At 34.6% G+C, this 20247-nt stretch overlaps 1 long non-coding RNA gene across 4 annotated transcripts in view; it reads left to right on the top strand.

Moving 5' to 3' along the window:
• LOC147917523 (uncharacterized) overlaps positions 1-20247 on the top strand; it is a 126244-nt gene that overhangs the window by 45473 nt on the left and 60524 nt on the right. For all 4 annotated transcript variants that reach the window (XR_015550080.1, XR_015550078.1, XR_015550079.1 and 1 more), the window contains exon 2: positions 7367-7492. This is a non-coding gene — a long non-coding RNA (uncharacterized LOC147917523). The remainder of the gene's footprint in view (positions 1-7366; positions 7493-20247) is intronic.

Genomic DNA, 20247 nt, shown 5'->3' with positions numbered 1-20247 from the left:
TAATGCATGAAGAAATCCTATTAGTTCTGCTTTCAAAATAGTTCCAGAACTCCACCGTTTCTCATCGCTTCCACTCCTACCCTGATCCAAGGTGCTATCATCTCTTAGCTGAATTATGGTCAGGTGAGACAGATCTTATCCCTCCCTTCTCAGAACTCGGCAATTCCTTGCTCTCCGTTTCATTCAGAATAAAGAAAACGGCCCTGCTAGCCCTTTCACCTCCTTTCCTGCATTGATCCTCTTATTCACCTCTCTCTGGAGACCCTCTGCCCTCTCTGCATTCCCTCTGCCTCAAGGACCTTGTCTACTCCTTCCCTGCGTGGAATGCTCTTCCTCCAGAGAACCACCCGCGTAAACTCGCACCTTTTTCAATTTTTTGCAAAAGTCATCATCTTCATGAACATCCTGACCACCCCACTTAAACTGCAACTCCAGGACACTAATCTGCCCTACTTCTAATGTTTTTCTAAAGCATTTATCACCTTCTAACCTACTATGTAATATACTATTTCTTTTTTTGAGGGGTGATTTTTATTTTTGTTTATTTTTTGATTTTTTTTTTATTGTGGTAACACTGGTTTATAACATTATATAAATTTAGGGTGTACATCATTATATTTCTATTTCTGTGTAGATTACATCATGTTCACTACCCAAAGAGTAATTACAATCTATCACCACACACATGTGCCTAATCACCCCTTTCACCCTCCTCCCTCTTCCCTCCCCCCTTCCCATCTGGTAACCACCAATCCAATCTCTGTCTCTGTGTATTTGTTTGTTGTTTTTATCTTCTATTTATGAGTGAGATCATACAGTATTTGACTTTCTCCGTCTTACTTATTTTGCTTAACATAATACCCTCAAGTTCCTTCCATGTTGTCACAAATGGCTGGATTTCATCATTGGTTATGGCTGAGTAGTATTCCATTGTGTATATATACCACATCTTCTTTATCCATTTTCCCCCTGATGAGCACCTAGGTTGCTTCCATGACTTACTATTTCTATTATTTGTTGTTTCTATCCCCTACTAGAAACTAAGCTACATGAAGGTAAGGATCTTTCCTTGCCTTGTTCATTAGTGAAAATTCCAAGAGTCCAGGACAGTGCCTTGCACACATGAAAAGGAGATGAATAAATATTTGATAAATAAAGGCCCCCAAAACACAAACAAAAATAAACTGAAAATCCTGAGGCTAAGAATTTATCCTTAAAATGCTTATTAGCTTTAATGGTGATGTATGGAGATGAGGCTGCATAAAAACATGCCCCTGCCTTTCCCCGCTTGGCCTACACACCCTTGCTTCTCTTAACTGCTCCTTATTATCTCCTTAGATTTTCATCCCAATTCCTGCCTCCAAACCTGCTCCATCAAGACCAACAATAACTTCCATCTTGGAAAATTGTCATCTTCTTGACCTCTCAGAAGCATTGAAAATAGTTATACAATTTCTTCCTCTTGAACCTTAATTCTCATAGATTCTGTATCATGATATTTTCATGCTTCTCTCCTGTCTCAAGTCTTCTGGGTTGCTTCCTTCCCTAATGCTTAGGGTCTAAATATTGAAAAGCGCCAAAACTCTGTCTTGGGCAATCTTTTCTTCCCTATTTTCTTACCATTTCTGCGCTTTCAATTCCATCTATGCAGTTATTACTGCTAAATATATATTGCCAGCCTTGGCTTGAGTGCCACATTCCCATATAGAACCGTCTACTTGACATCAACATTTAGGTGTCTAACAGGCAACTTTAAGTTAACAGACTTAAAACTGAACTCTTGATGCACTGCCTTATTCCTCTTCCTAATTCTGTTTTCCTCATCTGAGTAAATGCCACCAACCACTACCCAGTTCTTCAAGCCAAAAACTCTGGAAGTCATCTTGATTCCTCTCTCTTTTGCACCTCTCCCCCCAGTCAATTATGAGACCTTTCAGCTTTATCTCAAGTATACCCCAAGTCCAAGCACTTATTACCAATTCCACTGCTGCCATCACTGCTCACTTAGATGACTTCAGGAGTCTCCTACCTGCTCTCTTTGCTTCCACTCTGAGTCTTTATAATTCATTGTCTACACAGCAGACACCAAATCAGATCATGATACACCCCTGTTGAACTCTCCAAAAGTGAATAATTCTGAAGTCTTTACTATGTTCTCTAAGTAGCATCATCCCTTTCTACCTCTGCACCTCATCTCATCCCACTCTCTATCACATTCACTATACTTGAAACATCTTGGTCTACTTTCTGTTTTTTAACTGAATAAACTCTTTCCTTCCCCAAGGGACGTATGCTTGATGTTCCTCTGCCTGGATCACTCTTTGTTATTTCATCTGAGCCCAAACATTACCCTATCAGACAGGACTTCCTTCCATTTGCTCTAAAGAGTCATCTCCACCCCATAACATTACCCTTTTAAATTTTTTCTTCGCCTAGGTTGCAATGAGAATGTACCCTACACTGGAGCACAAACTTTGTCTTTCTCGTCACTGCTGCACCTACAGTGCCTTGTACAATTTCTGGCACTTAGATGGTGTGCAACAAATATTTTTTAACAGATGAATAGATAAATAAAAGAATAACTGAATAAATTAGCTACAGTTGAACGCTTTACTAGTTGAACAATTAGTTGATTTAAAATCTTACTAAACAAGATAATTTCAGGCAGTAGTAAGGTCCTTTTTATACACATGTTTGAGACCTTGACCAATTATATTTCTAAGGTAACTGGACATTGCTAGGTTTCTTTTTTGTTTTGTTTTTACAGATGGAGAAACTGAGATACAGATTGATTGTCCAACATTACTGGTATTCTCTATCAGGACCATTAAATCTCTATTCAGAATTGCTAATGAATCTCTTGGCTTACCTCCAACCATTAGGCAACACTTCCCGAATAGAATCGATTTGTTTGTGTAAGAGAACAAAACAGTGTGCACAGGACTCTATTTATTTGGCTGCTTCCTTTTTTTATTTCTCAAGATATACGGTCGTTTGCTATCTTAGTATCAGAGAACTATGGTGCTGATGTTAACTGAGTCCTTTGGGACTACAGAATGAAAATTTTACAAAGAGAACCAAGAAGCACGTTGTTGTTTGGATAGAACTTCACTATTCTGTCTTTGGACAGAAATCTGGACAGATCACTGCCACTTACCAAGATAAAATACTAATTTTATTTTTTTCAGAAAAGCAAACACAAATAATTCCCTTGAAGTTTAAATAGCACATTTTATTTAATGAGCAGGAGACTTAAGACTGTATTCACCCTATCGATGATGATCATCATCTTAGTAGAGTGAACCCAACAAGAAATATGACAATATATTAACTAGAATTTTTCAATTGCTATCTGTAAAAGGGAAGAATAATTAAAATAATCAAAGGCAAACTTGCCAAAACACTTCAAAGGTGATCAGAGAGCCTATCTTTATCAGATGAAATAGTGTGGCTACTCAGAAATTACTGTTACCAGAGGTTGGGATGAACGCATACATTGGTGAGACAGAAAATTTACCACAGAAATGATTGAATGGAAACATGAAAGAAAACACACTCAGCATCTAAGCCTGGACCTAATTGCAAAGAGGAACTATTCCATGAAATGCAATTAAACTTCTAGAGAGATCAAAGCATTCCTCCACAAGGGAGGCGTAAGGGCAAAGAAATATCCCCCTTACAATTAAGAAGCATTACCAAAATTTAGAGGAAAATCCAGAATATCCCTTAAGATTGAAAAAAAAAAGGTGAAATGAACATATAGAATAGGTTGTGTGTATGATGGCACAAGCATAACACATAAATAAATTCAATTAGCTCAAGAGACTCTAGCTGGTAAAATAAATTACTCTGCATTGTAATTAAATGTCATCTAAAAGCATCTTTATAATAATAGTTACTTCATTGTATAATATTTTTGAAAATTAAATTTACAACAGAGTGGAAATGATTCATAATTCTCTATTGTGCTCAAATAGAGACACAGCATTCATAGACGATTGTGCATTTGTAATGCTATGCTTTTGAACTGCTTGAAGCACTTGGATGACAATGAACTTCACCACTTCATGCAAGGCAAAACAGAGGAACAGTTTTTGTGCATAGAATATATACAGTAATGCCTTCCCCACTGAGAGTTTTTCTACCCAAAATCTTAGTTAATTTGGATTTGATTTTTGTTTCCAGCTTTTTTCTTATAGGAAAGAAATAGATGGCAGGTGGAAATGTAAGTTGTGTTGTTGTTGTTGCTGCTGTTTCTTTGTTGCCGAAGAAGCCCATGAGAGCTAACAGAGGCTAGGAGACCCAGAGCCCGATTCTGTTAGGAGACAAGGTCTTGAGGCCTGTGTGTCAGCAGGGCACTTACTTAGTGCTTTAGCAAGAAGGTACCATCTGTTGTGTTAAGACCACAAGACCTTAGATTGTGTATAAAGAGAGGGGTTGAAAAACATCTACTCAATTATATCTCGCAGGTTAAAATACAGTTTCCCAAGATTCTAAACAATTAAAAGACTTTGTGTCTGGGACCAGGTAGAATCCTAAGGCAAGAGATGTTATGTCATAAAATCAGAGAGGAATGGGAAACAAAAGAAAACAAATCTCTTAGCATGTATTTTATTTCCAATAGAGCACTTTCAGGTATTTGGTTAAAATCACAGGAAAGGAAGTTTCTGAAATGTTTATAGCAAACATGAGATTCTAAATGAAAGTAAACTGTATAGTTAACTATTACTGCTAAGTAAAGAAATATAAAAAGTCATTGATGTTCACTTTACATATTTTGCCATCTTTTTGTAGTGCGGATTTATAAGAAATCTAATAGATTAACATGAGCTTTGTTACCCTAGTTTTCTATTTCAACAGAGAATTTTGTTATTATAAGGCTAGCAGGGAACAAAAGTTTCCTAATCAGGAAAACAGGGTAATGTCATGATTTTCCAAGGGAAAGAATAAACTAGTATTTCCAATTTATAACTGGCATACATATCTAATAAAATCAAGTGTGGCATATCCCAAACTACATTGCTTTTCTCTTACAGAATTTCTCAACAAGCAAACTAGAACATTTCTATTCCGGCAAAGTGGTTATTTCTGGGAAAAAAAAGAACCTAGCAAATTAAGATTTTGAATTTTAGATTTTAATTTTCAGTTGCAACAGGAGAGGGAAATTTAATTTGAAATTCCCTTGAACCTCTTCCCACTTTTATCTACTTTGACTTTATATTTCTGTTTTTAAACTTTGTTATGTTGTGTTTAAATCATTTAAAAGTTTTTTCACAAATTTAATTTAAAATAATTTTAGCTCAAATTATAGATGACACACAGTGATTGAAAGTAAAGCAAATGGGGACAGCATTTCACGGTGTTTACGAGGAGCCATGGCACTACACAAATGGAGATCTTTTTTCAATTAATTCTACTTTTTTCCAAGAAGAAAGTGGCACCTCCATCTCCAGGATATATTGTTATATGAATAAAGCAAGGTTCAGACCTTGTGTATTATGTCCTCCCTTTAGGGTTAGGATTAAGAACATATTGATATTTACTTTCTTTTGCGTAAAGAGACCCTAGAAAGATACCAACGGCAAACAGAGCATGGGCCAGCAGGAAGAACACATTTCAGAGATGTCAGGTTCAGAGAAACCCTCCTGAAGTTCACAGTAGAGCAGTCCATGGCCTTCCAAAAAACATCTTAGAGGAGAGCGATGGCCTTGCACTTAGAGCGAACTTAGAATAATGGCAGATGTAAGGTCTATGAATTTAGTAATAAGGGGGTTAAAATGCAAAAATAGCATCCTAGCACACTGGTAGGATACAGTCCTATGCAACATGTAGAGGAGCTTCAAGAGAACAAGAAAAGTGCCTGGAGAAGGAAGGACTTGGCTGATACTTGGCGAGAAGGAACAGAAGTGATAGGATCCCGTGTGGAATTGTTGCAGGCAAGTATGCTTGAGTCCATGTAGAATAAAGCATGCATAGTTCTCTTTCTAGACTTTAAGTTAAATCTTTTTGTTATCTTTGTAAATCCTGAGTTGGTGAATGTAATGTAATTAGGTATGTAATGTAATAGATAAGGTATTATTGTAGAAATGTAGTAGGAAGGATTGACAAACCACAGTCCCTCTCCATGGAGAGCAGGGGTGCAGACAGTGAATAGAAAGAATTTAATCAGGATTGCCACCATCCCAAGGATGACAGAGAAAGCAGCCATTATAAGCCAGAGTAGTTTTTGTTTTTCATGTTGTAAGCTCGCTGTTGCAGCAGAAAAGACCAAATCCTCCTCAGAAAATAATAGGGATCCATTGACTCTAAGGGCAAGAATGTCTGCTTAACAATGGGTCAAATATTTTTTTCTTCAATATGAGTTTAGACTATACTATTTCTAAAAATATATACATTTTTTATGTTTGAGAGACAACTTGCCTTCAATAGTCAAGTATTAAAAAAAAATCACCAACAGTGCCTCCTGCACTGGTGGAGAAGATCCAAGAAGTAAAATCTTCTCTTGAGACAAACAGTAGAAATTGCTTTGTGGTAGGGGACTCAACGTTCAGTCCAAGAGGTTTGAAAAAGAGAGTGCCTGCAGACCTACCTGAGAATCTGAGGGAAGGCGAGAAGCATTTAGGTTACCCTGACTTTGAAAGATTGTGAAAGATTATGTTTCTGAGTGCCAGTCATTGTCCCCTGGTGAGCTGGGTCCAATTCTTCATTATGAAATTTACTTATACCTAGAAAGCCTGGTCCTTTGTTTTTTAGTATCTGGGAGGAGGCAGGATAGCAAAGAGAAGATAGGTTTCTTCCCACTCTGTCCCCTCCTAGACTCTAACACAGAAGGAGCATCTCCCCATCAAGTGGACTATGACTTGAATTTTCAGGTCTTGACTGAGAGAAAAGGAGGACAGGACTGCCATGAACTGTGGAAACCCCCAGACTCTTGAGAAGTCTTAGAGAAGAAAAACAGTAGTACCAAGGGGGAATGACCGTCTGAGGTAGGGGAGGGACTACGATGCTCCAGGATTAACATGGAGAGTAAACCACCAAATTCAGCATTGTCAAAATTACGAAGCAGCACTTTTGTAGAATGTTCTCTTCATATGATTTATTTCTGTCTACGTGAATTATATGTCATTCAATGTAAATTTAAGTACAAAAGAGGTGGATGCATCTCTGCTGTGGACTGAATTGAGTCCCCCAAAATTCCTGTGTTGAAGTCCTAACCCCAGGGTGCCTATACTGTATTTGGAGACAGAGCTTATAAAGAGATAATAAAGGTTAAGTGAGGTTATAAGTGGGGGACTGTAATCCAATAAGACTGGTATCTTATAAGATGAGGAAGAGACCCCAGAGATCTCTCTATCTCTCTCTGTAGACGCATACAGAAGTAAGCCCATGTGAAGACACAGTGAGAAGGTGGCCATCTGCAAGCCAGAAGAGAGCCCTCACAGGGAACTGAATCAGCCAGCACCTTGATGATGGACTTCTAGCCTTTAGAATTGTGAGAAAATAAATTGTTGTTTAAGCCACCCAATTCATGGTATTTTGTTATGGAAGCCTGAGCAAATTAATACAATCTCCTCTAGAAAGCTTACTGACATTTATTAAATGTTCATATGGTGAGAAACCACACCTGGCTTCTTCCTTCCACTCTGGGTATTTGCCATACAACTAGTTACAAAAGCTTGAAATGTTGGCCTCTTCCTCAACCGCTTTTTCTCTTTCTCCACAAGTAATTAGGTACCAGTGTTGCCTAGTATTCCTGAATAATGTCTAATTCTAGTTAAGATTATTTTAGTTGTAAGTAACAAAAACCTGCTCTAACTGACTTTGAAAATTCCTAATTTCTTCTAACTTATCTTGCATTCACTTTTATAATATTTATTAGATACCATACTTATCTGATACATAATATTGCTACTTGATGTCACTGTGAGTCCCTCTAGAGCATGGATCATGTCTCCATATATATTATACACTTGAAGAGAAACTTATAGAGGTGAGCCCAAAATTCTGAGTCCCTCTTTCCATTTAGGGTATTTTCTCAGTCCTCAGCCTTGTGAGGCAACCTACTTAGAAATTGGACAGAGTGCAGCCACTGAGGCAGAGAATACAACAGAGATTTTGGAAATCTCCTGGGACTGGAAGAGATAAACATTGAAGTCTGGGCTTCCTAAAGTAACTAGGGCATGAGGTCCAGATTCCAGAAAGAAGGGAAACACAGGGAATTAAGTTTGACACCATGCACCAATTCTCTCTTTGAAACATTAGTCAATTATTAAGCTGCACAGAAAGAAGCTGAAAAGCTGGGGAGAGCTTTTGCCCATCTCATATTGTGAAGACGTACAAATGGAAGTTAAAGATGCATCAAGGAGGTGCTCTGGTAAATATCCTAGCCTCTTAGTGGGCCTCTTGAAAAGATACACCTTAGTACTCTTAGTACTTAGAATCAGAAGTAAACAGAGCCTTAGAAAGTCCTAAACTCGCCCTTGCGTCAAAATGTTGTTGAACTGAGGTGATTTGCTCCAATTCTTGAAACATGCCAGAGGATGAGTTAAATCATCTCTTGAGATTATAATACATCATTCAGATCCTGTATGATTTTTCATACTATGTATCTGACGTTCAAATCAAAATTATGAGGCCTACAAGGAAACAAGATCAAGAGCAAAATCAGAAATAGACCAATAGGTGATTCTGAATGACAGCTATCAAACAATAAGTTTAACTGTGTTAACATGCTCAAGAAACTAGATAATCAGATTTGATATATTTGTCAGAGAGCTGGAATCTATTAAAAAAATACACTATTTCTAGAACCAAAAATGTAATAACTAATATTGAGAAATATAGAGTATGCATTCTTTTTGTCTGACTTTCTTCACTCATCTATGTTGTTGTGTGTATCAATAGTTCATTACATTTTTATTGCTGAGTAGGATTCCATAGTATGGATATACCACAATTTGTTTAAGCATTCATTTGTTGACAGACATTTGAGTCGTTTCCAGTTTTTGGCTATTACAAGTAAGGCTACTGTAAGAATTCATGTACAAGTTTCTATATGGATTTATTCTTTTTTCTTCTTGGGTAAAATACCTTGGAATATAATGGCTGGATCATTTGGTAGAAGGGGAGAATCAACATTTTAACACTGTTGAGTCTTCCAACACATAAATAAGGTGTATATCTGCATATATTGAGATTTTAAAAAATTTCTCTGAGCAATGTTTTGTAGTTAACAGTGTACAGGTCTTTTATATATTTTGTCAGATTTATTCTTAATATTTCATATTTTTGATGCTCTTGTCAATGATATTTTAAATTTTCATTTTCCAATTGTTAATTACTAACAAATAAAAATACAAGTAATTTCTATACACTGATTTTATATCTGTCACTTTACTAAACACACTTATTAATTCTAGTACCTTTTTTGTAGATTCATCAGATTTTCTACATAGATATGATGCCATCTGTGAATAAAGAGAATATTACTTCTTTCTTTTCAATCTGGATGTTGTTTATTTCTTTTTCTTGCCATATTGCATTGGCTAGAAATTCTAGTATAATGGTGAATAGATGTCGTGACAACAGACATCCTTATCTTGTTTCTTATCTTAGGGGAAAGTATTTAATCTTTCATCCTTAAGTGTGTTGTTAGCTGTAGGCTTTCCACAGATTCTTTTTATCAAGTTAAGGAAACTCCATTTTATTCCTAGTTTTCTGACAAATTTGATTGGTCATAGATAAATGGATTTTCTGAAATGATTTTCTGAGATTGAGATCATTATATTTTTCTTTTTTTTGTTAATATGGTGAATTACATTGATTGGTTTTCAAATGTTAAACCAACCTTGCATTCCTAAGATTAACCCTACTTATCAGGATGTATTATTTCTTTTATGTATTATTGGATTCAGTTTGCCAAAATTTTGTTCAGAATTTTTTTATCTATGCTCCTGAGAAATATTGGTCTATAGTCTTCATTTCTTGTAGTGTCTTTTTACGATTTTTGTTATTAAGGTATGGCCTCATAGAACTAGCTGAGAAGTATTTCCTCTTTTGCTGTTTTCTGAAAGAGTTTTCATAGAATTTTATGATTTCCTCCTTGATCTGTTTGGTAGAAGTTACAAGGGAAGCCATCTGGACCTGGAACTTTCTTTGTGGGAAAGTTTTTAAGTAAAATTTCAATTTCTTTAACATAATGTTTCTAAACTGGGACAATTTTGAACACCCACTAACCAGGGAGCATGCTTCAATTTCTGCAGACATTTTTTAGTTGTCACAACTTGGGGAAGGGAGACTGCTACAGGCATCTAGTGAGTACAGGCCAGGAATGTTGCTAAACACCCTACAATGTGTAGAACAGCCTCATTACAAAGAATTAACTGGCCCAAAATATCAATAGTGCCAACTTTGAGAAAGCTTGCTTTAATAGATGTATGACTAGTCCATTTATCTATTTGTCCTTGAGTGAGTTTCAGTAGTTTGTGTCTTTCAAGAAATGTCCATTTCATGTACAGTGTCAAATTTATTGGCATGAGATTGTTCATAACATTCTCTAATTTCCCTTTTAATATCTGTAGAATCTGTAGTGATATCAACTCTCTCATTTCTGATATTGTTAATTTGTGTCCTCTCTGTTTTTTCTTGGTCAGTCTGGTTTCAGGTTTACCAATCATATCAATCTTTTCAAAGAACCATGGTTTAGTTTCATTGATTTTGTCTACTGATTTTCTGTTTCACTGACTTCCACTCTGTTCTGTATTATTTCCTCTCTTCTGCTTGATTTGAGTTTAATATGTTCTTTTCTGGTTTCTTAAGGTGGGAGTTGAGATATTTATTCAAAACTTTTCTTCTCTTGCATTATAGGTTTGTAGTGCTATAAATTTCTCTTTAAGTACTGCATTACAGACGTTCTGTAAATTCCGATATGTTGTTTTCTTCTTCATCAAGTTGAAAATAATTTTTAATTTCAATATGATTTTTTTTACCAGAGATTATTTAGAAGTCATATTATTTAGTTTCCACATAATTGGGAGTTTTCTGAGTATTTCTGTAATTGGTTTCTAATTTAATTCCATTGTGGTCAGAAAACAGTCTTTGTTCTACTTAAATCACTTTAACTTTATTGAGACTCATATGTGGCCCATAATATAGTGTATCATGGTAAATTTTAATTTGCACTTGAAAATAATGTTTATTCTGTGGTGGTTGGTTGAAATGTTCTACATCTGTCAATTAAGTCAAAGTGGTTGATGGTGTTGTTTAGATCATCATAGTATAATTTTTTCTATCAACTGTTCAAATCAAATATTGAGGGAGGGTTATTGAAATCTCTGACTATAATTGTGTGTTTGTCTCTTTATCCTTGTGGTACCATTAGTTTTTGCTTTGTGTATTGTGAGGCTCAGTTATCAGTTAAATGTTTAAGATTATATGTCCTCTTGATAAATTTAATTAAAATGACCTTCTTTATCCCTAGTAATATTCTTTGCTCTGAGGTCTACTTTATCTCATATTAATATAATCACTCCAGCTTTTCTTTATTAGTGTTAGCATGGTTTATCTTTTTCTTTCCTTTAATTTTAACCTATTTCTGTCTCTATATGTAAACTGAGTTTTCTTGTAAGTACCATATCATTGAGTCTCGCTTTGTTATCCAGTCTGACAATCTCTACCTTATAATTGGATGTTCAGACAATTTACATTTAATGTAATTATTGATATTGTTAAGTTTAAGTCTCTTATTCTGCTATTTGTTTCTATTTGTCCTTTTTCCTCTTTTACTGAATTCTCTTTGATTAATTGAGCATTTTTTGTTACTCAGGTATATTTCCTTTACTGACTTATTAGTTATAACTTATTTATTTTAGTATTTGTTTTACAGATAATAGTACAGTCATGTGCCACATAATGACATTTCGGTCAATGATAGACTGCACATACGACAGTGGTCCCATAAGATTAGTACCATAAGATTAGTACCATATAGCTTAGTTATGTAGTAGGCTGTACCATCTAGGTTTGTTTAAGTACCTTCTATGATGTTCTCACAATAATGAAATCACCTAACAATGCATTTCTCAGAACATATCCCTGTCATTAAGCAACACACGGCTGTATACGGTTTTAACTTATCACAGCCTATCTTCGAGTGATATTATGTCTCTTCACATGTAGGATAAGAACCTTACAATAGTATACATGCATTTTGCCCCTCTCAGCCTTTATGTTATTGTTGTTATGTATTCCACTCATTTACATGTTGTGAACCTCAAAACACATTGTGATTTTTTTGTTTATTTGTTTAAATGGTCAATTATCTTTTTAAAGATTTAAATAATATAAAAATATGATATATTTATCCTTGTAGTTAAAATTTCTAGTGCTCATGATTCCTTGTATAAATTCGTGTTTCCTCTTTATTTCACTTTCCTCTTTCTGAAAGACTTTATTTATAAGATGTGTCTGCTGGTGGTGCTTTTCTTCACCTTTGCTTATCTGAAAAATTCTTTATTTTATCTTTGTTTTTGAAAAATATTTTTGCTGGATATAGAATTGTAGGCTTCTCTCTTTCATTGTTTCTGATGAGAAACTGATGTTGTCATCCTTATCTTTGTTCCTCTCTATGTAATGAGACTTTTTTCCTGTGGCTTCTTTTATGCTTTTCTCTTTATTTTGACTAATTTGATTATTATGTGCCTTAGCACAGTTTTCTTCACGTTTATTGTGCTTAAGAGCTTCTTGGATCTGTGGGTTTCTAATTTTTTTAAGTTTGGGAAGTTTTCATCTATTATTTCAAATAATTTCAAAATTATTATTTTTTCTGCCATCCCCCCACCCTACTCCTCCTTTGGGGACTTCAGTTACACATATAGTAGGTTGCTTTAATTTGTCCCATAGCCCCCTGATGTTAATCTTGTTTTTAAAATTCTTTCTCCTCTCTTGATTCATTATAGATAGTTTCTACTGCTATGTCTTCAAGTCCACTAATCTTTTGATCTGTGATATCTAATCTGCCCTTTATTACACCCAGTGTATTTGGATCATTTTATATCTTCCATGTCTCTTTTTTTTTAAAAAGCAGATTTATTGAGGTATAATTTACACACAATAAGGGTCACCTGTTTTAAGTGCACAATTCAATCACTTTTAGTACTTTGTGTAGGCATACATTTTCATTCCTCTTGGTTAGATACCTAGGAGTGGAATTGCTGGGTTAGAAGGTAATTCCAAGCTTAACAGTCTAAGAAACTATGAAAATATTTTTCAAAGTGGTTGCACCAGTCTACATTTTAACCAGCAATGTCTGAGGCTTCTAGATTTTGTATATATTCACCAACACTTGTTATTGTTTGTCTTTTTTTTTTTATTATTGCCATTCTCATAAATGTGAAGTGATATCTCATTATGGTTTTAACTTACTTTCCCCAATGATTAATGACGTTAGACATTTTTTATGTGCTTATTCGCCCTTTGTATATCTTTGGTGAAATAGCAATTCCAGTCTTTTGTTCATTTTTAATTGGGTTATTTGTCTTTTTATTATTTTGTGTTGTACAAGTTTGTTATATAGTTTGGATACAAGTCCCTTATTGGATGTATGAATTGAAATATTTTCTCTCAGTCTTTGGCTTGTCTTTTCACTTTTATGATGATGTCTTTTGAAATGCCAAAGTTTTTAATTTTTTTCCTTAATCCTTCTGCTTTTGGTTGCTGTTATGTTAGAAATCGTTGCCAAACTAAGACATGAAGATTTACTCCTTGTTTTATTCTAAGAGTTTTATAGTTTTAGCCCTTACATTTCTGGCTATGATCCATTTTGGAGTTTTGGGTCTTTTTGTCTACTTACCTTTTGGAATGTCTGGAATGTAGTTATAACTGTTTTAATGTCTTTGTCTGCAAATTCTAACAGCTGTATATGTTCTAGGTCTGTTTCCATTAGTTGATTCTTTTTATCCTCATTATGAGTTATATTATCCTGATTTTTTGCATGCCTGGTAGTCTTTGATTGGATGCCAGACATTGTGAATTTTCTTGTTGCATGCTGGATATTTTTATATTCTTATAAATATTCATGAGCTTTTTTCTTACAATCAAAACGATGTCATAGGTTAAGCGGCAACATTTTTTTTCTTTCTGAGTGGTACATAAAATAATGGTGTACCATTATTACTCAATTGATTGAATTTTAGATTTAATGAAGCCATATAATTCTGAATAATAAAATACTAGAATTGAGAAATGGAAACTTTCGAAGGACAGACATTGTTTTCATGCCAGAGAATGGTGTAATAGCAGTCTGAGGCTTGCTGTATCAGGGACCTCTAATATTCAATGATAAATTATTGCTCCAATATAAAACTTCCAAACATTCACCAAAGTCACTTCCAAAAATTAATATCTTGAGTGGAAAATGAAGTGACTTTGACATTTTGATGGACATGGAGTCCAGGAAAAAGAATGAACATGTGGGAGAATACACGAATTAGATCTAGAATTCAGCAGAAACAGGAACATATGACATGAAATTGCCATGAAAACTTAGGTTCTTAAAATTTCTGCAATCTTGGGAAGATCATTGGATACATCTAGCCAATTTCATTTAATCTTCAAAAAACAGAATGATATCATATGATACCTATGTAATACATACATTTTTTGTGCACCTAGTACATGCAGGTTACTATGAGTTATTTTAGATGATGAAAACAAAAAGCAAATGGTATTGCACCAGATCTCAAATCAGTATATTTGTATATGTATATGTATGTGTATATATACATACATACATAAATTGTTATATTAAAAATATAGATATCTAGGGAATTATCACAAAAATATTATATTAAAAAGTTGTAAAGATTAAAGATAAAAACTTTGAATCCATAATAAGCAAAGGTCATCAAAATGTGATTCAAAAAGAGAACTCACTACTAAGCATAGGATCATTCTAGTAATCAAAGGCATGCAAATTAAAACATATGGTACCATTTTTTATCATAGCCAATTTGATTAAACACACAATATCTAAATATAATGTCTATGAAAAACTGGTATTCTTATACACAGCTAGAACCATTCTAAATTGATTTAATACTTTTGGAAAGATAAATAATATTGACCACTCTTTATTAAGCTTTTCTTTGTGCTAAGTTTTAACATATTATTCCTAATTGTTACAAAAACGCTACAAGTAGGTGGTATTATCCAATTTTACAATAAGAAACTGAGTTTACAAGAGATTAAATTATATCCTTAGAACCACATAAATAGGCAAATTAAAATTTGCATCCGGGTCTATGGCTCTAAAGCTTGTATTCTTTCAATCACATTATTAACGTTCACATTTCTTGAGCCAATAATTTCCCTTTGGAGAATTTATCTTTAAAACAATCTAAATATTTAGAAAGCCATAATCATATATATATTTGAAACGGCATGAAATATAATAACAAATTGTAAATAATTTACTGGTATTGCAATAGTGTATAGTTAAATAAATCTTGATATATCCACTTAATGGCGTATTAGCCAGAGGTCTTTATAGACTGTTGTGATGTGGAGAAACATTTATGACTTACCGTTAAATAAAAGCTCAATGTGAAAACTTATATAAACAGTATTTTTGTAAACATACAACATAGGCTTACGAAAATTAGGAGAAAAATATATATAATTGATCATAGTTTTTGGATTAGGGCATTGCATTGTAATGATGTTTTTCTCTATTTCCAAACACTTTAATGTTATTTTATTACTTTTGTAATTAATTTTTTCAAAGACAAGCAACAGTACAGAGAAATTGGCAAAAAGTGCCAAAGAATACCATAAGCAAGTGTCATAGACTTTGAGACAAGGCAACAAATGATCGCCCTGGTCACAGCCACAAGGGACAGTTACATAGAGGAGACTTGAGCACAGTTTTGAAAAATGAACAGAATTTAGATAGAATGCTGGTTTTGCCACATCAGGTCTACAAAGTGATGTCAAATATCATATGTCGTTGTTTTAAAAAGAAGCAGGCATTTAAGTATCAAATAATTCACTTGGGATCTCTGCCCTCTCACTGTGATGGAAATAGGGTTGGCCTGGGGGCTTTAGATGAGGCAGTGGAGGAGAAATGATGTCTCAGTTCTTCGTTCTGAATGATTTAAATTTTATCACACACCTCTTCTCTCCATTCAGCCTCTCCTTCTTCACTCCTCTCCTCTGGGAGGTAAGAGCATGTTATATTAAGTGGTCCTAAGAAGGTGCACGAAGGAGCAAAATACTATTAGAACATGCTTCTTTCTGCTACCTGACTTCAAGTGATATTTTGGTTCTACTAACCTCTACCAGTCATTCTCAGAGACAGGTATTCAAAGTCTGCTTATCATCTCTGGGCTGAGCACAAGTTGGAAATGAATTTCCCGAGGTGCTACATTTACTAAATACTGTTCTATTTCCCAGGGTAAGTGACCTCACTCATTACCAGTAGATCTGGAGATCAAAACCAAGAGTTAGATGGTATATAGTTTCACTGAAGTATGCCTTTCTAAATTTATCTATTTATTTGACTATAACAAATAATTCATTTTTGTTTGACTCTAACAAGATACTAAAACATTGTGCCTCTTGTGTTTATGGGTAGAATAAAAAGCAACTAAAAAATGAGGTCAGGGAGGGAGTGGAATTGTCATGGGTGTTTCAATTCACATGTTGATAAAATGTGTAAATAACATTATAATTATTTCTCCCAAATCCTCACTTTCATTGAACAGTAATAGAGCAGTATGCAAGTAAGGTTGCTTGTTTTTAAAGCAATAGTCTGAAGTCATCTCTCTTCATCACCAACATGAGAAGAAACAGAAAAACATGAGAGACATTCCAACTGCTGGCCTTAAGGGGCCATATAGCATTTCCTGCTCTCCACCCAGCCTCCCCAACCACTGAATAAAATAACCATCACGGAATGGGACTTTTCTCTTGCTTAAATTTGGTTTTAAAGTGAAGCGTAACTTTCTGAATAATTATTTTGAGCTTGTAAATGGTGTCTCTCTATAACCAACCAAGCATATAACAAGAAGATGAAGATGAGACTTATTTTCACTTCATTTCACTTCTTTGTAATTGACAAGCTCTCGCTGGGTGTCAACTTTAAAAGATGACAAATCCTAAATCTTAGAGGACCCAATTCAATAGTTCAGCTTTCTAAATTGTTTGCAAATTAATCTACATTTTCAAATGAGTCAGGCATGAAATATAAGATGACATCTATATTACAAAAATATTAATTTCCTTGTCTTTCTCTTTTTCCCAGTCAAAGACAAAAGGTACACTTAAAATGTTCATTTTGTTAAGAGATTGTGAAAATGAACATGTAGTGTGTATTTCAGCGGCTTGGCTTTTTCTATTTTTTTTTTACACTAATTCATTTCCATTTATTTAAAAATGTAAGTTATCCAGTTTGTGAATGCTCTGTGTGTTGAGGAGGGAAATATTAAATTTGTGAGGTGTTTTCAATACGTTACATTTTTTAATGAAGGCTCATTTGGGTTCAAGGAATTAAATAGTCCTTTGAGGCCTGCTGATTTAAAGGCTAGTCTGTGCTGCCTTCTCAAATAGTCCTTGCCTCAGTTTACCTATGTGTAAGTAAACACTGCTGTGTTGTGTCCATGCAAGCCAATTAATAGTTGTACAGTGCCCCGCACATTTTTAGTTCCTAACTGAACTTGCTGTAACACTGATGTCAGTGGTCTGATTTCCTGAAGGCTATGAAATATAAGATAGACATTGTGGTGGGGTTTTCTGTTCTTCAAAATGAAATTTCAGATAATTTTTAAACTGCATTGATTAAACATATATTTTGTGCCTAACAGTTAACTCCAATATCACTATCAAAAGAAATTGATCTAAATTAATTAATGATCATTAGGGGACAGTCAAATCATATTTCTCTTAAAGAAATCACATTTCAGATAACACAATTTCCTTAGTACTTTAACATACTCCATTAAGGAAGGCTAGAAAAATATCACCATTTCAGGAAATAGTGCGGGGAAGAATTTCCAAGTTGTTTTAGATATTAGATCGTCCTTGACCAGCTGTCACAATTGTCATTATCAAATATTATTGAACATAAAATTAATATAAATGAAATAAATTAATAAACGCAAACCACCCATTTCTATGAGCACGGTCACTACCCCTCTGGGACAGGATACTGTGACTAGTGAAGCAGTCAATTAGGTCACGGTTTAATTCAACAGAGGCTTATTCATTTAGGAACTCTATATAAAAGCATATATTTGTAGAGCTAAGAGAAACTTTACAGGCCACTTCCTCCAAGTTAATTATTTACAGAAAAACTGAGGCCAGGATAATCAATATAAATCCAAAAGGGAAAATTGTTATGGAAATATGTACTTTAGAAATGGTCTTTTATATATTATGCACATTTCATTATGTGTATTAGTGAAGAACCTAAAGGTAACTTTTTGCTGATTAATAGGTTCATATCAGAGAGCAAGACTATGGCCCTAACACTGAGCCCCCACAGTTAGGCCAGGTAAAGGGATGGCCCAGAAGCTCAGCTCCTTGAGTTGCTGATTCAGCTGCTGCCATCAAAAGGGGATAGAATTTTTATCTGATGTGAGTCAATGAAGGGAATATAATGTAATGCGAGAACTCCGGGATTGAAGAACAGAGGAAGAAACCAGAAACTCTAATTTCGGGTTCCAAAACAATTATGCATGAGTTCTTCTTTGATTTCAATGGTTCTAACATTACCGTTTCACTAATTAAAGTTGAATCTCTTGACTGAACATTCTTCATTGAACTATGCTGAATGTATTTCTAAAATGTTCCTTCTCACCCTGGCTACACTACACCAATAATTTCTATATCCTGCCATTTGGACATGGTGTCCTGAATTCAGACAGTGTTAGTTACACACATGGGTTATAACGATTTGTTTCTTCTGCCTTCATACTCGATCCATTCATAAATTCTAGCAGTAATAGAAATTATTATATTATAATATACTTATTCATATAGATGTCTGTCTTCTCCCTTAGATTTTGTGATTTTTGAGGGCATGAATTTCTCTTTTTCCATAATGTCAAATAAGTACCATGAACAGGGAAGATGTTAAAAACAAATTTTTTTTAATGAATGAATGTGAATGCATTTCTGGGATTATCAATTGTTCTTCTAATCTGCCAGCTATTTATCCTCCTTTCAGGTCTATCATAAAGTTAAGAAAATACATAAATGTATCTAAAATGTTATAGTCACTTTTTCTTACTCTCCTCTGAAACTTTCAGTTGGTCTATAGCTTCTATGAAATATTGGTATATAGACACAGCCATTTTGCAAAGCAGCTATATCTGATTCTTTCCTTTGCCTGAAAGAATTTCCGGCCTGATAAGAAAGAAAAAAAGTGAGGTTATCTAAGGAAGCAAAGACACTAATGTCAATTGATGAAGGTTTTTGATATCCATGCTATAGCTTTCCTCCATTGCTCTGATAAATACTTGGTTGTTCAAATTGTCATCACTCCAAATACCTGTACTTGAAAGATCATTAAAATACCTGGTTAAGAGAGTCATTCATAGATTAATGCCTAGCAAAATACTCTACGCTTATGGGAAACTCAAAAAGATTTATTAAATATCTGATAGAGACAGAATGATTGTGGATTTAGTTTTTCTTTCCCAGTTCTATATTCCCTCTAATAGGCTCTGATCTATGGTACTGCTAAATTACTGCTCATTGAAAGATATTGTGGACAATCACGCATCTACTTCAACATGATTCTATTTGTTCATTTGATGTTCAGAGCTTTCTCACGGTCTCTAGATTCTGTCCCCTGGTACCTCTCATGGTATAGACAATCTCTTTGGTTTAGAACAAGGGTGGGCAAGCTCTTTCTGTAAAAGGATAGATAGTAAATATTTTCAGCTTTATGAGCCGCGTGGTCTCTGTTGCAGCTACTCTATTCTGCCATTATAGCATGAGAGCAGTTGTAGACAATACATAAAGAAACTAACATGGCTGTGTTCCAATAAAACTTTATTTACAAAAACAGGTGGGAAGTTGGATTTTGGGTCATAGGTTGCCAATTCTTGGGTCTTCTTTTCCAATGTCACTTACAACTCACATTGTACTAGCCTTTCAGGTCTGGGACAAATAGCCAGTTATGATTCTAATTCCATACACTTAAAGTATTTTAATCTTCTCTTATAATTCACATTAGCACTCTGCCTT

Source organism: Ceratotherium simum, chromosome 3 (assembly GCF_057802395.1).
Source record: "Ceratotherium simum simum isolate JZ-2026a chromosome 3, ASM5780239v1, whole genome shotgun sequence".
Lineage (NCBI taxonomy): Eukaryota > Metazoa > Chordata > Mammalia > Perissodactyla > Rhinocerotidae > Ceratotherium > Ceratotherium simum.
This window is presented reverse-complemented; position numbering and strand designations above follow the sequence as displayed.